The sequence below is a fragment of the Canis lupus genome, chromosome 25 (assembly GCF_003254725.2).
Source record: "Canis lupus dingo isolate Sandy chromosome 25, ASM325472v2, whole genome shotgun sequence".
Taxonomy (NCBI): Eukaryota; Metazoa; Chordata; class Mammalia; order Carnivora; family Canidae; genus Canis; species Canis lupus.
The window spans coordinates 33,314,646-33,338,921 of NC_064267.1; the positions used below are offsets into that span (position 1 = coordinate 33,314,646).

The window sequence follows — 24,276 nt, forward strand, 5'->3', positions numbered from 1 at the left end:
CCTCAACCTTGTCTCAAGGTCTACATCCATGCTGAACCATCTGACCCTCAACTGGCACGCTGGACTATGGGGGAAAATGGGAAAAGAGAGTGCTTTCTCTGATTTTAGTCTCTTGTTTATACCACCTCGGTAAGTAATTAAAGGCTTAACTCTTTCATTTTTGGCTTGTTGCTTTAAATAGCTATTCTGACACCTGGTAGCCATGTTCTCTCTCCCAGCTTAGTTGCACTCCTGACAGCTAAAATGTATTTTAAAAATTTTAAACTCAATAATAAAAGATAATCCAATTAAAAATGGGTAAAAGATCTAAACAAATATTTCTCTAAAGATATACAGATGGACAAAAAAAAAAAAACCACATGAACAGATACTCAGCATCACTACATATCAGAGAAATGCACAAGAAAAGAGATAACACTTTGTATCCATTAAGATGACTGCAACCAAAAAATGGTTAATAATGTGTTGGCAAGGGTATAGAGAAGTTGGAACCCTCATACAGTGCCAGGGTGAATGTAATATGGTGCAGCTGCTTTGAAAAACAATCTGGTAATTCCTGAAAAGGTTAAAAGAGAGTAACCATATGATCTAGGAATTCTACTCCTAGCTATATGTGCAAAAGAGGCTAAATGAAATGCAATGAAAGAGAAATGAAAACATGTGCCCTTTTAAGAACATGTACACAAATGATCATAGCAGCTTTATTCATAATAGCCAAAAGGTGGGAATAGCTCAATGTTTATCAACTGATGAATGGATAAATAAAAGTGGTATATCCATACAATGGAATATTATGCAGCAATAAAAAGAAATTAAGTACCTGTACTAGCTTAAAAACATTATGTTAAGTGAAAGAGACAGTAAGGACCACATATTGTGATTTTATTTATAGGAAATATCAGGAATAGACAAAAATACATAGACTGAAAGTAGGCTAGTGGTTGTCTATACCTGGAGGGGTGACAGAGGAATTGAAGAATGATGTTTAAGGCATGTAGGGTCTCATTTAGGGGTAATGAAAATAGTCAAAAACTGTCAGGATGAATGTATAACTCTGTGAATGTACCAAAAGCCTTTGAATTTTATACTTTAAAAGGGTAAATTGTAAGTTATGTCAATTATATCTCAATAGAGCTATAAAAAGATAAAAGTGTTAAACATTATATCCAATTTCAGAATGAACAAAGCTGAAATTAATTAGAAATGTATTACCCATATCTCTATTCAGTTTAAAATCCATTTAATAGTTTTAAAATATTTTTTGTACACAGGTATATTTCTAGTTTTCAGGATAATATTTGACATATAGTGATATTCAATAAATATTTATTTAATTAATCAAAAGTTACATAAGTGTAGGGCGCCTGGGTGGTTCAGTTGGTTAAGCATTTGATTTTGGCTCAGTTTGTGATCTCGGGGTCCAGGGATGAGCCCTGTGTCCAGATCCTTGCTCAGCAGGAAGTCTGCTTGTCCCTTTGCCCCTCACCCTGCTCATGCTGTCTCTCTCTCAAATAAATAAATAAAATCTTTTTTAAAAAGGTTACATAAGTGTAATTAGAATACCAGGAGAAGAAAGTGAGACTAGAAAAGAGGAAATATATATAGCAATAATGTCCTGAACTTTCCAAAATGAATGACAGACCTAGGTCCAGGGAGTTCATAGAACACCAAACAGGATAAATACCAAAAACAAAAAACAAAAAATAAAACCCCACCTAGGTTATTGTATCCAAACTGTAGAAAATAAAACACAGCTAGAGGGTGGAAAGATTAGAATTACAGCACACTTCTTATCAGAAACCATGCAAACAAGAAGAAAATGGGGTAAAATATTTAACGTTTGAAGGAAAAAAATAACGACCTAAAGTTGTTACATTTTGAAAGTGAAGGAAACATAAATACTTTCTCAGATAAATAAAAACTGAGAGAATTCAACACAAGTAAATATGCGCTTTAAGAAATATTAAAATAAGTTATTTAAGGAGGAGGCAAATAATATAGATCATTTTATGGGTTGAATTGTATTTACCCACCTCCCAAAAAATGTTGAAGTCCTAATGCTCATTACCACAGAAAGTGACCTTATTTGAAAATGAATGTAATCAAGCAAAAATGATATCATCATTGTGTAAACCCATATTAAAGAGGGGAGGGAGATTTGGACACAGAGGCAAACATGCCTAAAGAGAAGACAACGTAGAGACACAGACAGAATGTCATCTACAAGCTGAGGAATGCCTGGAGCTACCAGAAGCTGGGAGAGAGGGTGGAACAGAATCATACCCCAAGCCTCCTCCACCACTGACTTGGTTGACTTAGATGATGAGACTGTAGACTCAGCTGATGCTGAAATAATTCAGATTTGGGGGATAAGAGGATAGATTGAACAGCTGCCATTTTGATTTTGGACTTAGGGCCCTTGAAACTGTGAGACTAATTTCTGTTAAATCCACCTAATATGGAGTACTTTGTTATGACCACACAGGACACCAGTACAGATTATAGTAAGTGGGGTGCTGTTGTGACAAATATCTAAAAATATGGAAGTGGCTTTGAAATTTGGTAGCATCTAGAGTCTGGAAGAATGTTGAGGAGTTTGATAGAAAAAGCCAAGGTTACCCTGAAGAGACTGTTGTAGAAGCCTGAATGTTCAACATGCTTCTGGTGTGATCTCAGATTAAAATGGGGGACATGTTATTCATAATTGAAGAAAAGGCAATCCTTAAGAAGTGGCAGAGAACTTGCCTGAATTGTATTCTGTTGGACAGTAAGTAGAATTTGATGAACTCAAATATGTAATTGAGGCTGTTTCTGGGAAGGTGTTGAAGGCATAGTCTGATTTCTCCTTGCTGCTTATAGTAAAATGAAAGAAGAAGGAATTACTAACCAGAATTTAAAGAGGTGGAGTGACCATATCAGCAGAAACACTTCCAGCTTGGACTGAGGGAGACAGAGCTTAGACAAAATGAAGGAAGACTTTCAGATTTCTAGGATTCTATAAACAGGAAACAGGTGAATAGAGCAATTCAGCTATGAGCATGTGTTACTCTTCAAAAGAAAAAAAAAAAAACAGAAGAATTACCTCATGGGAAGTTCAGAGGTCAATAGATCTGTCATTGACATTAGGGCTCTGAAGCCTCCTCTGTTCCTAAAGTCAGAGCCACATCATGAGTTCCAAAGGGTGGGGTTACTTCCCAGGCAGAAAAGGATGAACCACCACCCAGGGCTGCCACCTAGTAGGCCCAGAAGACAAAGCATTGAACCAAAGAAGATTAGTCTCAAGCCTGAAATCTAATGGAATTTGCCCTGCTAATTTTCTGACTTGCTTAGGACCCATGACCTCTTTTTCCTTCCTATTTCTTCATCTTAGAATGGGAATGTCTATCTTATGCCTCACCAAAGTATTTTTGAAGCAAGTAACTTGTCTGGTTTCACAGGTTCACAGGTGAAGAGGAATTTTTCCCCCTAGAATGAATCACACCCCAAACTCTAGCATTAATGATTTGAGTGATTTAGATGATGGGATTTTAGAGATAGAGTTGATACTAAAGTGATAAAGATTTTGGGGATGTTGGAATCAAAACATTTTGCAAGAGGAGGACACAAATTTAGGAGGCTTGAAGACAAACTATTAGGAAATGAATTGTGTGCCCCACACAGTGAGACATTTAAGTCCTAACTTCAGCACCTGAGAATGTCACTTGATTTGGAAAGAGAATCTGTTCAGGGATAATCAAATTCAAATAAAGTCATTAATCCAATATGAATGATGTCCTTACAAAGAGGGGAAATTTGGACACAGAGTTAGACACTTAGGGGGACAGAGAATACCATGTACAAGCCAAAGAATGCATGAAAATATCAAAAGCTATGAGAGGAGCATGGGACTGATTCTCCCTCAGAGCCTTTGGGGGAAACGAATTTTGCTGACACTTTGATTTCAAACTTCTGGCCTCAGAATCAAGAGACAATAAATTTCTGTTGTATAAGCCACCCATTTTGTGGTAATTTTATGGACTTCCCAGAAATTTGGTTCTACATAAAGGACTGGCAATATCAATAACCAACCACTTTAAATGTGAATGCTCTAAGTATAGCAATTAAAAACCAAAACTTGTCAGAGGAGATTTAAAAAAAAAAAAAAAAACACTGCACAACTATATTGTCTATAAAAAAAAAACTTACTTTAAACATAAGGATTCAAACAGATTGAAAGTAAAGGGATAGAGAAAGATATGCCAGCTAACTCTAATCAAAACAAAGCTGGTGGCTATATTAATTTTGGACAAAGCAAACTTCAGAACAAGGAAGATTATCAGTGATAAATAAAGGGATTACATAATGATTGATAAAGTGTCAATTCTGCAAGAATATATAACAATCCTAAACATGTATGCACCTAATATCAGAGTGTCAAACTACTTGAGGCAAAACCTGCTAGATCTGCAAGGAGGAATAGATGAATCCACTATCACTTGGGGGACCTTGGGGCCCACCAAGTCACCCCTATATTGACATTACCATCTGTTTGCCAAGTATTCTTTTTGTGACTGCTCTCAATCCACAAAAAAACATGGATTATATGCATTAGGACACATAATACTATGACAAATTGAACATGCAACATATATTCATAATATCTAGGTATCTTTCTCAATAGATCATCACTTCATTTAATAATTACACAGTGATCTTTGGTTTTCTCCTGTATGTTTCCTCTCAAAAGGTATCCTCTATACAGTGTGGTTTAAGATCATCAAGACACCATCATATAGGTGGACTCCCAACTGAATGCTTCTTTAATTCCCTGGAGCACATCCTGGGACCTTTAGATTGAAACCAAAGCTGATTTCTGCAGGCTAATATCTATACCCTTATGGGGCACCTGTAAATCTACCTCAGGCAAAGTATTATTCTCTTGTTCTAGCCTTTCCTTTTCACCTTTATTCATTTTTCAGCCCCTTTTAGATCAGCAAGTACTTTTTCTTCAGTTCATCATTGGCTTTCATTCAAATCCTCCTTCCATTCCCAGAGTACAACTGTAAGGTTCAGCAGAGGATTAACCTATACAGGTGGCAGTAATGAGTCCTGCCAATGCCCTTTGTCTATTTCAGTCAAATAAAGTAAGACCGGATAAGCACAAGCATATGACTGTCTCATCCCCTGGGTAGAAAATCAGAAACAGATCCCGCTTAGGCAGTTGAGAAGAAATGACAGCCCAACATCCCCTTAGGAAATTGTACAATGACATTCAGGTATATTGTCATGGTGGCATGTTAAGCAATTGATCTTTTTCCTAAAACTTAAATAAGTCCAACTCCTGGCACTACAGAATCAGGTAGAGATAAAGAACAAAAAATTAGAAGTACAGAAAAAGTTTATGTAGGTTCCCATGTTCGATCCCTCTTCCTTATCTTCTCTGTAATTTCTCAACAATCTGTCCAATGGAAAATTCCCTTTACTTTCACGCGTATTAAATTCTGATACACATTTGTTCAACCATAGAGGCCATCATTTCAGCTCATTATCACCTTCACTTTTGTAAGCATATGTTTCTACCACTCATTCCAATGTTCAGTAAGCTCACGACTTTGTAGAGGTGAATTTTCTTGCATATGATGATTTTGAGTCCATATTGCTGTATACCTGCAAAAACAAAAAAAAATGGTTCTTTGATTAGGTGATATGTAAGCAAGGAGTCCAAACTGAAATAATATTTTCTGTTCTATCCTCTTTGGTGTCAGGGGATTTGCTTCAGCTATCAGATATACAAGCTCAGAATGCATATCTATCCCAGTGAAGACTCATTGGTATCCACCACAGAGCCATGAATTACCTGACATCTATGAGTCCTCCCAGAGCACTTTGGTATGAGGCCCATGGCTCTATTTAGTCTCTGATGTTCCTGTTGACAGAACAATTTTTAGTTACCTTTCAAGTTTCTGAGTGAAATGGTTAGATACAGCTTTTTCCTGACCATTGTTGCACTGCTTGAATGTCTACAGCCAGTGATCTCCTTACCCAAAAGTCCACCCTCTAAGTGCAAGTGGGCATTCATTTTTGGGTTCAAGTCATCTTAGAAATTGGAAGGCGATTTCTGATGGGTATCATGTCCCACTTTGGTTCCCCCCTTTAAGTCTATGTTTTCCGTAAGAGCACCCCAGAAGGTGTTCCTTTAATTTTCCAGTCATCTGGAGGATTTGTTTCCAAATCACATTACAAGGCCATTAATCCTAATCCAAAAATCTTGGCTGTTGCCACAGGGTGGCAGTAACAGACTTTTGCCAGAAGCTACAGTCAACACACCTGCAAGCAGCAGAAATTTCCACAATCATCACCACCTTGTACAGTCCTCTTATCATTTACAGTTAGCCTTCAGGATCTAGCAGCTTTTTGTAGGACATATTGAACTATAACATAAGAAATTTACGAGGGATGCCTGGGTGCTTCAGCGGTTGTGCGTCTGCCTTTGGCCAGGGTATGATCCCAGGGTCCTGGGATCAAGTCCCACATATGGCTCCCCATGGGGAGCCTGCTTCTCCCTCTGCCTATGTCTCTGTCTCTTTCCTGTGTCTTTCATGAAAAAGAAATAAATCTTTAAAAAAATTTATGAGCACTAATATCATTGTTTATCACAGATCTATAATTAAAGCCAAAACCACTCTCCAGTGCATCTCATATGGTTTTAAATTAACTACTTGAGTGGACTCGGGTAATTCTAAAGGTGTCCTATCTAGCATTCATAATTAAAATGGGAGGAAAAGCAAACTGGCACAACATCCCTTTTCCAATGATTTGGATAAGAGAAGAGCCCATTCAGACACCACATCCTTTGCAAGATACATTCTGGTAAAAATAAGGCAGTAACCATGCACAATTTGTATCCATAAGTCCCCATTTTGAGCCGTATTTTCGCTTGCTAGCTGTATACTTACACATCACTACATTTCCCTAATGTAATTACAGTGCCTATGAATACTGCATTAGCACATCTAGGTACCAGTGTTTCGCAATCCCAATAAAGTTTCTTCATCACTAGTGGTCTCTTGACCCAGATCAATGCAAATGGCTGTGGGTCCCCTACTGTTTTGTTTTGTTTTTTTCTAAGAGACTTGGGCTTTCCCATTACAATCATGATTGTCTCTTACTTTGCACTTTTAAATTGTCATAGGCTCTGAAGATTAGCCTTGATCATTAGCCTTGGAATTTTCCATTTACTCTCCAAGAGAGGAGGTGGGCAATTCCCCTTCCCAGGGCATGTATGACACACTCTTGCCATTGTATAGCTTAACCCAGTGGGAGTTGGCCCCTCTAACCACTTCTCTGTGAAAGCTGCAAGCCAGGTTAGGATCCTGAGTACAACTTCCTATGATGTCACCTCTAATTCCCCAAAATCAATTTCCATTTCAATAACAATTCCCAGAAGAGCTGCAAAACAGATCGAAAAAGTAGTTTAACTCTGTAATTGACCGAATTCCAATCAAAGCAAATATCTTTCCAAACTCCTCTTGGATACTCCATAGCTCCCCTTTACAGACAGTCACAGGCCTGAAATGGTGGCACTAGCAGCTGCAGTGTGCTCTTGGTCATTTTACCTAGGATAGATGAGAGCAGCAAGGCTCCTGTTCTTGGCTGACTCCTCAGTTTGAATCTCTTTTGACTTCCTCCTTGCCCTGAACTCATAAATGCTTTGCTGCCTATTGGTGAAAGGAGTAATTCTGTGAACACAGCCTAGAATGGGCAGGGAGAAATCACGTAGAAACAATGTTTTCATCTCCTTCACCACCCATATCTCATCTTTCCTTCTCCTAAACAATACCTTAGCTTTTATTATCTAAATTGGGGGGTTCATTTTAAATGTTCCATCTGGGTCACTAAACTGTATGGTATGCAGCTAACAGTACAGCATTCCCCAGTTTGGGTATCTTGAGAAGAATTCACCACTGAACTCTACAGGGTACACTCACACAAGCCTTTTATTGAACAATAAAGGGACCAAAAGGGGATTAAGAGATACAAATTTTCAGGTACAAAATAAATAACTCATGGAGATAAAAAGCACAGTATAGGAAATATAGTAAATTAAGATTGTAATTAACGTTGTTTGGTGACAGATGGTGACTACACTTACCATGGTAAACACTGAGTAATGTACAAAATTGTTGAATAATTATGTTGTACACCTAAAACTAATATAACACTATATGTAATTATGCTTCAATAAAAAATAAAATAAAATAAAGGTAAAGGATGCAGAGCAGCATGAGAAAGAGAATGCAAGCAAGCATCAGGGAAGCCCCAGAGACATCACAAGGCCCAAACTCCCCAGGGCCCTTTCTCTGAACACCAGGGACTGACTGAAACTCTTGCCTGAACCAGGAGATCTGTGCAAGGAATCTTAGGCAGAAACCCCACGAAAAAGCCTTCAGTGGCTTCTTAAGTAGTCGAGCCAAGTTATCAAACTGGTTAGGCCAGTTGCAATAATTGGCCCATAGTAAAGAATTGACCCTCCAGGTCACTTGGGAATTTTGGGTCTTAAGCAGCACAAATAAATACCACTGCCACTATTTTGGCCAAAAGTAAGACCAGACATCCAGGGGTTCCCAGATATAAAGATCGAGCAATTCCAGTCTAAAAGTATATCAGCTCTCTCTCCACATACCACCTCACCAGAAAACTTAAAACATTTTTTTTGCCTGCATTATTATTTAACTATTACACTATTGTTAAATATTAAATAAAAACTGCTTAAGTCTTGTGTATGTATGTTTTATCTCTTCAGCTATATCATAAGCTTTTTGATGAATGAGTCCATTTATTAAAGTTGCTAAATTAACATTTATTGAACAAAAGTATGACAGTGATATAATGAATACACAAAGAGAATTGATATTGAGATGAATTAGAAATAGAATACTACTAACCCGAGGCACTAAAAGAGACTCTGTAATCATCACGAGAGAGATGTCAATAGCAGTTCCTGTCTGGGGAAATATCTCAAAACTTCTATTTGGGTTTCATATCACTGAAATATACCTGTTTGAGGAATCCAAATTGCTAGTCAATATAATACTCTGGGTTCTATGCTGCTCAACAAAACAAGAATGAATAATAAAATAAGAGGAAAGGAGAAAAAACAAAATTTTTGTTATGAACAACTTGATTTTATTTTTTCCTTTCTTTTATCTTCTTTTTTTTTTTAAAGAAAATTCTGGAGAATCACATATGAAAAGCTTCTGAGATACTGACAATTTTGTTTTACTTGTGTGATAGTTACACAGTTATTTATTTTACTTTTTCATTGTACTGGACATTTATGCTTTATTCACTTTTTGAATGTGTGTTATATTTCACAAATTTGAACACAGAATTTTAAAATCTATGAGAATTGACAAATTATTGAGAATAAAACACTTCATAAAATCAATAAACTAAAATAAATAAAGAACCTATATAACAGCACTAATAAATCAAGAGATATAATTAAAAGAAATAAGGTGAATCCTAATTTTATAAGAAAATGGTCCAAGGATTGTGAGGGGGTATTGGCAATTTCAGTAAATGTGGTAGCAAAAGTATAAAATCATATAAAAATGCCCTTTTTGAGAAAGAAATGATGTGATTGTTTAAACCAGAGTTTCCTCTGGATGCTGGCATTCATTCTCTATTGTGAATTATATTTATTTGTACGTGTGACATGACTGATTCTCCCTGTGAGATTTTTTACTGTTTAGGGACAACGATTCCACCGAATTCATTTTCAGTGCTCCTACCACACCTAGCTGTGTATTTTGACCATTAAAGTATTGTATAAATAAATAATAAGGTTTTTTTGTGCTAGCATTCAACTATTCATTTATTCAAAATAAGCACCTATGATATAAAATAAGAATAATAGAGGAACTTGGATTTTTTTTCTATCCACATATTCAAAATAGTTAACTAATAAACACAATATGTTACATTACTCTCATTTTGGGGAATTAGAGCAAGACTAGATTCCGTTTGGACTTTATGCTTCCCAAATTAATTACATAAAGTGGAAAATAAAGAGTGCTACTATTTGGCTGAACATAGAATAATTCAAATTGGACTTTCATAAGAGCATACACAATAGGGATGACACAATCCGACATTTTAAATAACCCTCAGACATTACCAAAGATCTCACATTTAACTTCACAACAACCGTTCAAGCCCATAGGAAGATGTTACCTTCATTTCATGGATAAGAAAGCAGATTTTAGCAATGCTATGATATTTCCTCATCCATGTGCCAGAAGCTGGTAAACCAAGCTGAATCCAGGCTTTGGAGTCCTCTGGGTGTGTTTTCCACTGTATGTCATGGTCATACACAGACTCAGAACAGCATGAGAAAGAAACACTAATCTACAGGTAAGTATTCTGTTTCAAAGTGCAAAGCAGCTAATGCATTTAAATTAATGAACTATAAATCAAAAGTCAAATTATAGCTTAAAGACAAACAAAATGCAAGTGTAAGCAATTTACTTTCTTGTCACTAAAATTGTTATTTTTATTTTTTTCCTTCTCTTAGGTGGCTAATTCACAGCTGAGTTAATCAAAGATTTTAGAATTATTATTTTAGGAACTTCTGTCAATTCAAAATGTACTAAGGATCTATAGTTACAGTTTCTCAATGTGCCACATGGTGAGTGCCAAGCACTATGTTAAGCATTCTATAAACATAATTTTCTTCTTTTTTAAGATTTTTATTTTTTAAATTTATTCATTCATGAGAGACAGAGAAAGAGGCAGAGACATAGGCAGAGGGAGAAGCAGGCTCTCACAGCAGGGAGCCCAATGCAGGACTTGACCCCAGGACCCCAGGATCATGACCTAAGCCAAAGGCCACTGAGCCACCCAGGCACCCTAAACATAATTTTCTTTAATTGTCATAATGAACTTATGATGAGGTAAATATTATTACTTCTCTATTACAGACTTAACACTTACCTAAAACACATGGCTAAGATTTGTGTTAACCTACACTACAAAGTTTGGGCCCCCAACCATTCTATTTGAGACCCCCATATGAAGGGAAAGAATCTGGAAAGAATCTTAGAAATTATAATATGTGGGACACATGAGCCAAAGGCAGATGCTCAACCACTGAGCCAACCAGGTGTCGCTCATCATTCCCATTTTTTAAATGATTAAGCTGTGTTTCAAATGGTTTGAGGGGACCACTGAAGGCTCCAAAACTAGTGAGAATCAACTGTTCTTATCTTCGCAGAGTTTTTCCTTATAGCGAGGAAAAATTTCCTTCTTGTTCCATCTTTTAGGGTCATAGAAGAAGTCTAAATTTCTGTGTAACAAATACATCTTTAAGGACAAGTAATGAGTCTAACCAAAAAAGGTAGAAATTCTCCTTCGGATGACTAAATACAATCAAACAATGAAAAGCATTAAGAGATTTGAGTAGACTTGTCTGTACAGTAGACCCATTCTCCCCAAGGCCATCCAATTCTCCTCTTTGGTGGCGCCATCCATATTAACAGTAGGTACCATAACTGAAAACTAACAGAATGCTTCACAACAACGAAAGAGGTACTTATTTTTCCCTGAGATTGTATATCTGAGAAGTGCGAGGCATAGAGTACATAGGAAATTCTCTAGTCACATAAGTAAAGGGTGGAACCTAGACTTGAATGCCATAAGTCTGACACCACCAGGCCACTCTAAAGTACTACATTCTGTAGACTACCAGTGAAAAAATTTCGGGCAACAACCACCAGAGACAGAGACAGAGAGAGAGAGAGAGAGGAGAAGGAAGAGAAGGGGGGGTGGAGAAAAAGTAAGAAGAAAGCCTTCACCAAAAACTCAATGCTATTTTTTTTCCTACTCTGGGCTATTTTCAGCACCTGGTGATAAGACGCAATAAACTACTACTATAAATACTACTATCATGATTAAATTACACTTAAAAAAATTAAAAAGTATCTTGAAAATGTACATTGAAAATCAACTATACAGATCTTTAAAATATACTTTACTTTGAGAATAGTGTTAGGTTCCAAGCAAAATTGAACAGAAGGTAGAAAGAGTTCTCACCTGCCACCCAGAGTCCTCTCCACTATCAATATTCTGCACCATAGTAGTATATTTGTTACTATTATGTACTGATAGTTGATAAACCTACATTGACACATCAGTATAACCCAAAGTCTGGTTTATATTAGGGTTCACACTTGGTGTGGAATATTATTTGGGTTTAACAAATTTAATGATACGCATCTACCACTACAATATCAGAAGAATGGTTTCACTGCCCTAAAAAATCCTTTATGTTCAGCCTATTCATTCCCACCCCCACCCCCCAACTGTTGGCAACCACTGATCTTCTCACAGTCTCCATATTTTTGCCTTTTTCAGAATGTCATATAGTTGGAATCCATACAATATGTAGCCTTTTCAACTTGGCTCCTTTCATTTAGTAATATGTAGTTAAAGTTCCTCTATGTCTTTTCATGACTTGATAGTTCATTCCCTTGCAGTGCTGGAATTCAACTGTCTGGATGTACCACAATTGATTTATCCATTTTCCTACCGAAGGACATTTTGGCTGCTACCAAGTACCGACAGCAAATCTGCTGTAAACACCTGCGTGCATGTTTTTGTGTAGACGTAAGTTGTCAGTTCATTTGGGTTAACACCAAGGAGGATGATCATTGGATTATATGGTTAAGAGTATGTTTCGTTTTGTAAGAAACTACCAAATTGACTTCCAAAATGGCTGTACCATTTTGTATTGCCACCAACAATGAATAAGAGCTGCTGTTGCTCCACATCCTCACCGGCATTTGCTGTCAGTGTTTTGGATTTTGGTCATTCTAACAGGTAGACAATAGTATCTCATTGGTGCTTTAATTTGCAATTCCCTAAGGACATAGGATATTGAACATCTTTTCATATGTTTATTTTTCAACTGTATACCTTCTTTGATAAAGTATCTTTTGCCCATTTTTTAATCAGGTAGTTCGTTTTCTTATTATTGAGTTTTCAGGGTTTTTAAAATACTTGGGTAACAGTCTTTTGTCAAACGTATCTTTTGCAAATATTTACTTCCAGTGTGTGGTTTCTCTTTTCATGCTGTTAATATTGTCTTTCCCAGGGCATAAGTTTTTAATTTTAATGATGTCCAGCTTAAAAATTATTTTGTCATGGATTGTGCCTTTGCTGTTGTATCTAAAAAGTCATTTCCCAAAAATAAAATAAATAAATAAAAATAAAAATAAAAATCATTTCCATAGCAAGCTCAGGTACATTTTCTCCTGCTATTTTCTATGAATTTTATAGTGTTGCATTTTATATTTAGCTATATTAAATATTATTTAATATTTATCCATTTTGAGTTAACTTTTGGGAAGTGTGTAAAGTCTGTGTCTAGATGCATTTTCTGTTTGTTTTGGCGTATGGATGTTCAGGTGTTGACAAAAGTATCTTTACTTCATCGCATTGCCTTTGCTCCCTTGTCAGAAAATTGACAATATTTATTGGGGTGTATTTCTGGGTCATCTGCCCTGTTCCACTGAACTATTTGTCTGTTCTTTTGCCAATAAACACAGTGTCTTGATTATTGTAGATTTATAGTAAGTCCTGAAGTTGAGTACTGTCAGTTCTCCAACTTTGTTTTTCTTCTTCAATACTGAGTTGATTATTCTGAATTTTTTATGTTTATATATAAAAATTAGAATCCACTTACTGATATCCAAGAAGTTAGATTTCAACTAGGATTTCAAGTCAGTCTATAGATCAAGTTGAGAACTGACATTGAGACAATTTTGAGTCTCTCAATACATAAATATGGAATAACTCTCCATTTATTTAGTTCTTTGGTTTCTTTCATCAGAGATTATAGTTTTCCTTTATAGAACTTGAATATATTTTGCTGGATTTGCCTCTAAGTATTTCATGGGGAGGCAGTAAATGGTAATGTGTTTTTAATTTCGAATTTCACCTTTTCATTACTTGTATATAGGAAAAGGGTCAACTTTTATCTATTAAACTTGTGTCCTACAGCCTTGCTATAACTCCTTATCAGTGGCAAGAGTTTTTGTCAATTCTTTTGGGTTTTCTACATAGACAATCATGTCATCAGGAAACAAAGGCAATTTTATTATTTTTCCTTCTCAAACTGCCTATGCTTTATTTCCTTTTCTTATCTTACTGCATTAGCTAGGTAGCACAGTGTAGGAAAAGAATGGTGAGGGAGGATATCCTTGGCTTGCTCCTAATTTCAGCAGAAAACTGAATTTCTCACCATTAAATGCAAAATTTGCTTGTAGGTTTTCAGGAGATATTGTTTACAAGCTGAAGAAGTTTCTCTCTTTTTCTAGTTTGCTGAAAGTTTTTTACCATGAATGAGTATTGCATTTTGTCAAATGCTTTATTTTCATTTATTGATATGGTCATGTAAATTTGCATCTTTAGCTTCGTGTTGGGTCTCCTTGAATACATAGGATGAATCCCACTTGGTTGAAGTGTATAATTTTATATATATATATATATATATATATATATATATATATATATAGTAGGATCTAATTTGATAATATTTTGTTGAGGATTTTTGCATTATACTAATTAAAGATATTGGTCTCTAGTTCTCTTTGTAATGTCTTTTTCTTGGTTTGGCATTAGAGTAATGCTGGTCTCATTAAGTAAGTTAGGACTAATGGACTCTGCTTCTATTGTCTGGGAGAGAGTCTAGGGAAATGATAAAATGTCTTCATTAAATTTTGGGTAAAATTCATCAATGAACCCATTTGGGCTTGGTACTTTCCATTTGGGGACATTATTATTTATTTATTTAATTCCTTTAATAGATATAAGCCTATTCCAATTGTCTATTTCTTCTTGTGTGAGTTTTGGCAGATTGTCTTTCAATAAGTTGGTCCATTTCAACTATGTTATCAAATTTGTGGGTATAGAGTTATTTATAATATTTATTTAATATCTTGTTAATGTCCATGGGATCTGTAGTGATGTCCCTTTCTTTAGTTTTGATATTAGTAATTTGTATCACCCCTGCCTTTTTTTTTAATCTTGCTAAAAGTTTATTGATTTTACTCATCTTTTCAAATAATCATCTTTGGTTTTATTGATTTTCTCTATTGATTTCCCACTTTTAATTTTATTGATTTCTGCTCTAATATTTTTTAAATATTTTTTATTGAAGTTTGATTTGCCAACATATAGTATAACACCCAGTGCTCAACCCCCCAAGTGCTCTCCTCAGTCTTTCTTTTTCCTGCTTACTTTGGATTTAATTTGTTCTTGTTTTTTTCCTAATTTCTTAAAATGGAAGTTTATTGATTTTAATCTCTTCTTTACTAACATATATCTTCAATGCTATGAGTTCCCCTTTAAGATCTGCTTTGTTGTATTTCACGAATTTTAATAAGTTGTGTTTCCATTTTATTTTAGTTCAAATATCTTTTAATTTCTAAGGTTAAGTTATCTTGAGATTTCTCCTTTAACCATTGTGTTATTTAGGAGTATGTTGTTTAATCTTTAAGTACTTTAGAATTTTCTTTCTGTTATTAGTTTCTAATTCAACTCCATACAGTCTGAGAGTAGACACTGTATGATTTCTGTTCTTTTAAGTTTGTTAAGGTATGTCTTATGGTCCATAATGTGATCTATATTGACTAATGTTCCATGTGAACTTGAGAAGAATGTCTATTCTGCTGTTGTTAGTTGAGGAAATCTATACATGTATATTATAGCCATTTGATTGATGGTGTTGCTGAGTTCAACTATGACCTTACTGATTTTCTGCTTAATGGTTAGGTCCAAATTTGATAGAAGGGTTCTGAAGTCTCCAATATAATAGTGGATTCATTCATTTTTCTATGCAGTTTCACCACTTTTTACCTCACATATTTTGGTGCTCTGATGTTGGATAAATACATATTAAGGGTTGCTATGTCTCCTTGGAGAATTAATTATTTATTATTAAGTAATGCCTCTTTTTATCTCTGATAACTTTCCTTGCTCTGATATCTGATCTCTCTGAAATTAATATAACTACTCCTTTCTAGTTTTGATGAGTGTTAGTGTGGTGTATCTTTCTCCATCTCTTTTTTGATTCTGTCTGTATCTTTTTATTTAAAGTGTGTTTATTTTAGAAAGTATATCATTGGATTTTATTTTTAGATCCACTCTGGCAACTTCAGTCTTTTAAATGGTATATTTAAATCATTGACATTAAAAGTGATTATTGAGGACAGCCTGGGTGGCTCAGTGGTTTAGTGCTGCCTTTGGCCCGTGGCCTGGTCCAGGAGACCCAGGATCAAGTCCCACATCGGACTCCCTGCATGGAGCCTGTTTCTCTCTCTACCTGTGTCTCTGCCTCTCTCTCTCTCTTTCTGTGTCTCTCGTGAATAAATAAATAAAATCTTTTTTTTTTAAAGATTTATTTATTTCTTAGAGACAGAGAGAGAGAGAGAGAGAGAGAGGCAGAGACACAGGCAGAGGGAGAAGCAGGCTCCATGCAGGGAGCCTGATGTGGGACTCGATCCCGGGTCTCTAGGATCAAGCCCTGGCCCGAAGGCGGCTCTAAACCGCTGAGCCACCGGGGTTGCCCCAAATAAAATCTTTTTAAAAAATAAAATAAAAGTGATTATTGATGTAGTCAGATTGATATCTACCATATTTCTTGCTGTTTTCTATTTGTGGCATTTGTTTTTTGTTCTTATTTTTTGTCCTCTACTCTCTTCCTGCCTTTTGTTATTTTAATTGAGCATTTTTATTTTTCTATTTTCTCTCCTTTCTTCATATATCAATAATACTTCTTTTTTGGTGTTTTGTGGGGTATTTTTTACTTGTTTTGTGATTACCCTAGAGTTTGCAAGTATATATGTATATTTTTTTTTTACAAATATATATCCCTAGAGTTTGCAAATATATATTTATATATATTTATATATTTATAAGTGTGTAAATATATACATATATATTTACAACTAATCCAAATCTACTTTTCAGATAATACTCTACTACTTTAAGGGCATTGCAAGTGACTTATGATAACAAAATATTCTTAATTCCTCTCTCCTTCCCCTATACTATTGCTATTATTTTTTCCACTTATGCATTAACATATACATTAGTTTACACACACACACACACATATGCACACATTTATGTACACATTAATGATATATCTAACATATATATTATAAAATACTAATGAAATACTATATATCCTAATATATATAATACTATATACATATATATGATAGTAATATATATATACTAAAACTAATTTGTATACACTAATACAATATACTAATATTTATTTTATAAACTAATACTATATTATACCATAGTACATAAATATATGTTATATAATACATTTTTGCTATTATTATTTTGAATAAGCTGTCATTTGTTAGACCAATTAAGAGTTAAAAAATAAAGTTTTATTTTTAATCCTTAGATGCTCTTTCTTTATTTAGATCTGAGCTTCTGACGTCTATTATTTTCTTTCTCTCTGAAGAACTTTTAATATTTTTTATAGGAGATCTGGCAGCAAATTCACTTAATTTTTGTTTTCTGAAAAAGTTTTCCTCTCATCCTCACTGAAGGATAATTTCATAGGGTACAGAATTCAAGGTTGATTTTTTTTCCCCTCAACACTTTAAATATTTCAATCTACTCTTTTCTTACTTTCATGATTTTAGAGGAGAAGTCAGATTTAATTCTTATCTTTGTTGCTCTATAGGTACGTTTTTTTTTTCTTTGTCTCCTTTCATGATTTTTTCTTTGATTTTCTGTAGTTTGAATACGATGTTTCTAGATATAGTTTTGGAGGGACATTTATTCTGCTCAGTATTTTCGGAGCTTCCTGGATCTGTGATCTGGTGTCTAGCATAATTAGAGGAAATTCTCAATCACTGTAACTTCAAATACTGCTTATGTTCCTTTCTTCTTTTTCTTCTTTTGGTATTTATATTAATTTTGTGTTATACTTTTTGTGGTTGTCCCACAGTTCTTAGATATTCTGTTCCATGTTTTCCCATCTTTTTTTTTCTCTTTGCTTTTTAATTTTAGGAGTTTCTATTGATATACCCTGAAGCTCAAGGACACTTTCTTTAGTCACATCTAGTCCACTAGTGAATCCATCAAAATAATTCTTCATTTCTTTTTTTTAAGACTTTTTTTTATGATAGTCACAGAGAGAGAGAGAGAGAGAGAGGCAGAGACACGGGCAGAGGGAGAAGCAGGCTCCATGCACTGGGAGCCCGACGTGGGATTCGATCCCGGGTCTCCAGGATTGCGCCCTGGGCTAAAGGCAGGCGCTAAACCACTGCGCCACCCAGGGATCCCTAATTCTTCATTTCTGTTAGTGTTTTTGATGTCTAGTATTTCTTTTTTATTCTTTCTTATAATTTCCATCTCTCTGCTTACATTATTCATGTGTTCTTGCATATTGTCTCCTTTTTCCATTGCAGCCCTTACTTAGCATCTTAACCTTGGTTGTTCTAAAGTCATAGTCTGATAATTCTACATCCCTGGCATATCTGACTCTGGTTCTGATGTTTATTCGTTCTCTTCAAACTGTGTTTTTGCCTTTTAGCATGCCTTACAATTTTTATTGACAGGTAGACATGATGTACTGGGTAGATGGGATTGTCAGGGATATACAGGCCTTTAGCAATGTAATGGTAAGATGTAGGGGGAGAGGAGGCATTCTATTGTCCTATATAATTAGGTCTCAGTCTTTCCTAGGTCACTGAGCTATAACTTCATCAGTTCATATCATCGTATCAGCATCTCTCTCTCTCTCTCTTTACTTCACTAGAGGTACAGGAAGGCTAGAGTGGGCTGGAGTTTAATATTTCCTTCTCTCAGGTTGGGTAGGCTCTGATAAAACCCCAATAGTTTGAAATATAATCCAAATAGGATCTCTTGAGAAGGCTTGTTAAGCACAATAAAACACCTTTACATGTTTGAAATGGTTCCTTTTCTTTTCCCCTTATCAGAATAATGATAGTATTTTCTCCCAACTTTACTATGAAAACTGGAGAGTTTTGTGAGGTAAAACTCACAAAAGTATGGGTAACCTCTGATGACTGAGTGTCTCTGGAGTTTGATCTTTCAGAGTTGTCTACATGGAGCCTCCAGCAATTTGTCAACTACGGTTCAGATTTTCCTATCCTGGTGGTACTGGTTCCCACAGAAAGTTCTGTTCTGGTAAATCGAGTTCTCTGTACCTGTTCATCTTTCTCTCTAATTTTCTTGACAGTGGTTTTCCCTGTTGCTTCACTTCTCTGAGTGATCTAGGAAAAGTTGATTCTTCAATTGATTTAGCTTTTTGCTTGTTATGTTCTTAGATCTTTACATGTCAAACCAGAAACTCTAAGTCCCTAAAAACTTCTTTTTCCTTTCAAACAGTTTTGTATATCCATGCTGTAAACTAGAGAAGGGCAGAAATGGCCAAAGAGTGATGATTAACCTAACCTGGATTCAGAGTAGCAAGAATAATAGTTTTACTGAGAGAAGTAGCTCATGAGAAGGTCAGATATTTGAGGAATTTTATTTTCTTCATGGTATTAGCATTACTACTTTAGATAGAGACATTTACTGAATTGTCTTCCTTCCTTCCATCCATCCTTCCTTCCTTTCTTTCTTTACTTATTTTTCTTTCTTTTTTCTTGAGCTGTATTTGTCTTAGTTTTGGTTTCTCAAAGTTGATCCTGCATTTGGACATGTGATACCAGTGGATAGTAGATACTTTGCTCACAAGGTCCTAAATGCTATACTTGAGTAATACATTGTTAAAAATGCAAAACATTGGGGTGCCTGATTGGCTCAGTCAGTTAAGCATCCAACTCTTGATTTCACTCAGGTCATGATCTCAAGATCCCAAGATTGAGCCCTGTGTCAGACTTCTGTGCTCAGTGGGGAGTCTGTCCCTCTCCCTGCTCTCACACACACACACTCTCTAAAATAAATAAATAAAGCTACCAAAAAATGCAAAACATTGCAATCTATTTGCTTAATTAATACATGTAATTCTATTAAAAAATAAGAACTACAAGATAAGGAATAACAGTAAATTTGGGCAAAGTAGCACTTAAACACTTAAGTATAATTTGACCTGATTCTAATCAATCTTTTAATGTTATTTTCTTCACTTCATCCCCCACCTCCATTCTTTATTTCAAAGGAAAGCTTATTAGTTCTTATATCAGCACAGTTGGGCTGCAAACACACCTCTTTGCATCCACATAGAGTTCACTTCATAGCTATAAACTATGTGAAATATCCACTGTCACCTCACTGCAGAGTTGTTACTTAACCATTTTGTTTCGTTGTTCTTGTTGTTCAAACTGAGATTCTGGGATACAATACATTGTAAAAGGCCTTGTATTTGAAAATCATAGAATGCTATAGCCATTTTTAGTTACTCAAATATGTCTCCTTTGAATTATTCAAATATGCCAAGCATGTTCAGACCTCAGGCTTCTTTGTATGCTGTTCTCTTTGCTTAGAACATTCTTTCTCCAGATATCCACAAAATTATGTCTTTGTATTATTTAGTTAACTCTCAGAAGATCTCAGAGATCTTCCCTGATCAAACTAACATAGAAGGAAAACTCACTTTCTCTTTCTTTAAATTATACTATTTGTTCATAGAAACAAAACACACTATTGAAAATATCAATTGTTTTTTGTGTGATGTCTCTTCTATACTGGTGGTATCTCAGTCCCTTTTCTGTAGCACTGTATGCTCATTGCCTAACAGAATGTGTCTGGCAGAGAAGATGCTCAGTAAACTCTACAGAATGAATGGATGCTTCTTCCAACTATCTTTTCTGCTATGTACACTGATATAATGTCACATCATCTTTCTACTTTGATGAATTCTAGGTAAAATAAAAGTATGCCTATTCATTTATTCTTAGTTCATTGTCTACTTATTAGGGTGCATAGCAGCCTAGCTCCAGCCATGGAATCCTGCCAAAATCTGCTGTTTGGCTTAGGGCATTCTCTTTGGGAGGCTGAAAGTTCAGTCCAGCGTTATTGCTGGTATTTTTGAATTTGTACATGATTATGATGTATTGATACTATAATCTGTAATCATTGTAATGACTTCAGTATACTGTCTAAATATATATGGTCAAATGAAAGGAACATTCTAGATATTAACAGGGTGAAAATTTTCTTATATGCTTTGTATTTTAAAATTTTATCCATTAAAATATAAATGTGTGTGTGTATTATTGTAGGAAGAAAATACTTTATTAATGATTGTGAAAACTGTTAACTTTATATATAAAAGTAATTATTACAAACTCAAATAGTTGAATAAATAGAATAATATATTTGCAGTTAATTTAAGAGTACTAGATAACTCATGCAGAAGTACCTAATATTATGGAAAACATGGTTCTATATGGAACAATATTTATGAAAAATATAAATAGTAGTAATTGGCAGAAAAATAGAGGTAAGTACTTGACATAACTCTAATAATTCGATGTACTAGTACTTCTCATGTTAATCAAAGAATATTTTTTAGTTACTTAATTCCACTTAGGCTCTAAAACTTATTTTAAAGACATCCTATTTATGAATTTTCACATCTATGTAGATGAATCAAAAGCCAAAATTTAATGAGAAGGGAAATTTTAAAAATCTTATACAAATTGCATGGTAAATTACTTCAATTCAAAACAATAAAGAATATAAAGAGCATAAAGAAGGGAAATATTAGAAGAAAATATGGTTACCTCAAATACCATAATTTTTCATTAATCAAATTTTAAAACAACAAATATTACAAAATTGAATAAGATATTCTCTTACAGTTCTGGTTCTCGGAAAAGAAAAGCTAACAAAATAGATGGTCAACAATACTGAAATAGCTACCCATTTTCAAACTAAAAGTTTGGTAGTTCATTGGAATAATAATGAATTTCAGTAGACCTCTGCTCTGCTTGCTTACTGAGAGATTTTTGTAGCCCACATAGTTAACAGAGTGAACTTCCTTGAAGAAATAATCATAGAAGAGAAAATAAGTTTTAATCTAATGTCATGTAGTTGATGTTTACAAGGAAACAAATGGGGTGTAGGCTTTAAGTAACTAAGAAGTTTCAAGCATGCATTGCTTTTTTACCAACCATCAGCTACATATTCAAAAAGCAATTATAGCACAGGATGAAATTAAAAAAAAAATTGTGGCTTCAGCAAGAATATACTGGGGGCATTTACACCCTCTTTTTTCCAGCCAGACCTACACTATATAACACATAATAGATTTGAGCCCTGCTTCATCATGTATCCATGAAAAATAAACAAAATGACTGTGGCAATTACAAGCTAGAAGAACGTCTTGAACAAAAGAAAGGTTCAATAATTTATTTACAGTTAATTACAACAACATAGCAGGACCTATGAAATCAACAGTTTCTTACAGAAAATATAGTGATCCTGATGGAAACTGCTAAAGAAGCAACCAAACAGAAGTGTTTGAAAACTGCATGAATATTTTACATCCTATCTGCTGCAAAGATTGCATTATTACCCTACTCAGGTAACATGATAAAATTAATAGTAAATAAAATTGAAGATACAGATAATATATCAAAGGTAATTTTGTTGCCTTGAACAACAATCACATTGTTTTTATCTCTGTATTTCTGGATCTATGGTCTAAGGGTAGGTTTTTCCCAGTAATTGTGCAAAACAACAGTAGAAGACAGAGTAGGAGAAAAAATTTTAAAAAATTTAAGGATTTGAAACTTTTACCAAGTGTCATGAACAATCCTTGGAGGGATTCAGCAGGAAGATGAAACTATTTGACTTATATTGTCATGTGGAACACAGACATTCTGGGGGTCGGATATTGGAGGTGCAAAGGAGAATACTAAGACTACTGCAGTTGTCCAGAAAAAAAAAAATTATAGTGCCTAGTCCAGAGAAGCAGCAGAACAAGTAGTAAGAAGTGATCAGATGCAGAATATATTTTGAACATAATTTTTTTTAAAGATTTTATTTATTTGTTCATGAGAAACACAGAGAGAGAGGCGACACATAGGCAGAGGGAAAGAGGCTCCTGCCTGCTGTGGGACTGGATCTGGGATCATGACCTGAGCCAAAGGCAGATGCAACCACTGAGCCACCCAGGCTTCCCAAACATAATGAAAACACTGAACTTAACAAACATGATTCATGATGCATAATAAAAGGCAATTTCATTTTATCTCCCACCATCTATTTAAAATGGAAGAAAATTTGGCATACCCATTACTTTCCTATCTCACAATTTACCATGGTGGTCTCTATCACTTTAAGGTCTTAGTACACTCTTTATCTTTAATATTGTGTTATATGAAGGTATAACAGAGAAGGCACATTGATTGATTTAATATGATAGTGAAGATAAGAAATACAAAATCAGACATTGCTCCTAGGTATTTTTAACTTTTAAAAATGAGTGAAAACTGTCCCAAATCGGGAAGGCTTAGGGAGAAGCAGGGTAATTGAGAAGTAGTGAGTCTAAAGCAAGAATTTAGGACTTCAACTTTCATTAAGATGTAAAAAGCTGCAAAGAATGTTGCTCCCAACCTAACTATGAAAAAAGCTGAATACTACCATTTTCTTGAGCCCATCATTGAGTGAAGTCTCAAGGCAACTGAGTAACTTATATTTCAAAAAGAAGCCTGCTTATGGAAGGCAAGACACAAGCTTAAAGCATGGGATAAAGAGATGGCCACCGTACAAGTGAATAAGATTAAATTAGTTAAAGTTTTAATGAATTGCTAAGGTCTAAGTATGGGATAATGTGTAAGTTTGAAATGACTGGAGACCCCAGACACAAGGGGAGTTAATATTCGTTCCACATCTCTTCATACACACTTCCACTGGGTGCTCATGAGAAACATTGGTTTGTTTTAGGTTCAATTGTGTCCCCCAGAGAAAAATGCTGAAATCTTAACTCCCAGGACCGTAGAATGTGACCTTATTGGGATCTAGGGTTGTTACAGATGTACTTAGTTTTTTTTTTTTTTAATAATTTATTTATTCATTCATGAGTAACGGGGGGGGGGAGAGAGAGAGAGAGAGAGAGAGAGAGAGGCAGAGACACAGGTCAAGGGAGAAGCAGGCTCTATGCAGGGAGCCTGATGTGGGACTCAATCCCAGGTCTCCAGGATCATGCCCTGGGCTGAAAGTGGCGCTAAACCTCTAAACCACCCAGGCTGCCACAGATGTACTTAGTTAAGATGAGATCATACTGGAATA

At 35.1% G+C, this 24,276-nt stretch overlaps 1 long non-coding RNA gene across 1 annotated transcript in view; it reads left to right on the forward strand.

The window, feature by feature from the left end:
- The window catches only part of LOC112670137 (uncharacterized), a 62,644-nt gene that overhangs the window by 22,247 nt on the left and 16,121 nt on the right, over window positions 1–24,276 (forward strand). Inside the window, exons 2-3 of the long non-coding RNA XR_007405964.1 lie at window positions 10,556–10,669; window positions 12,516–12,645. This is a non-coding gene — a long non-coding RNA (uncharacterized LOC112670137). The remainder of the gene's footprint in view (window positions 1–10,555; window positions 10,670–12,515; window positions 12,646–24,276) is intronic.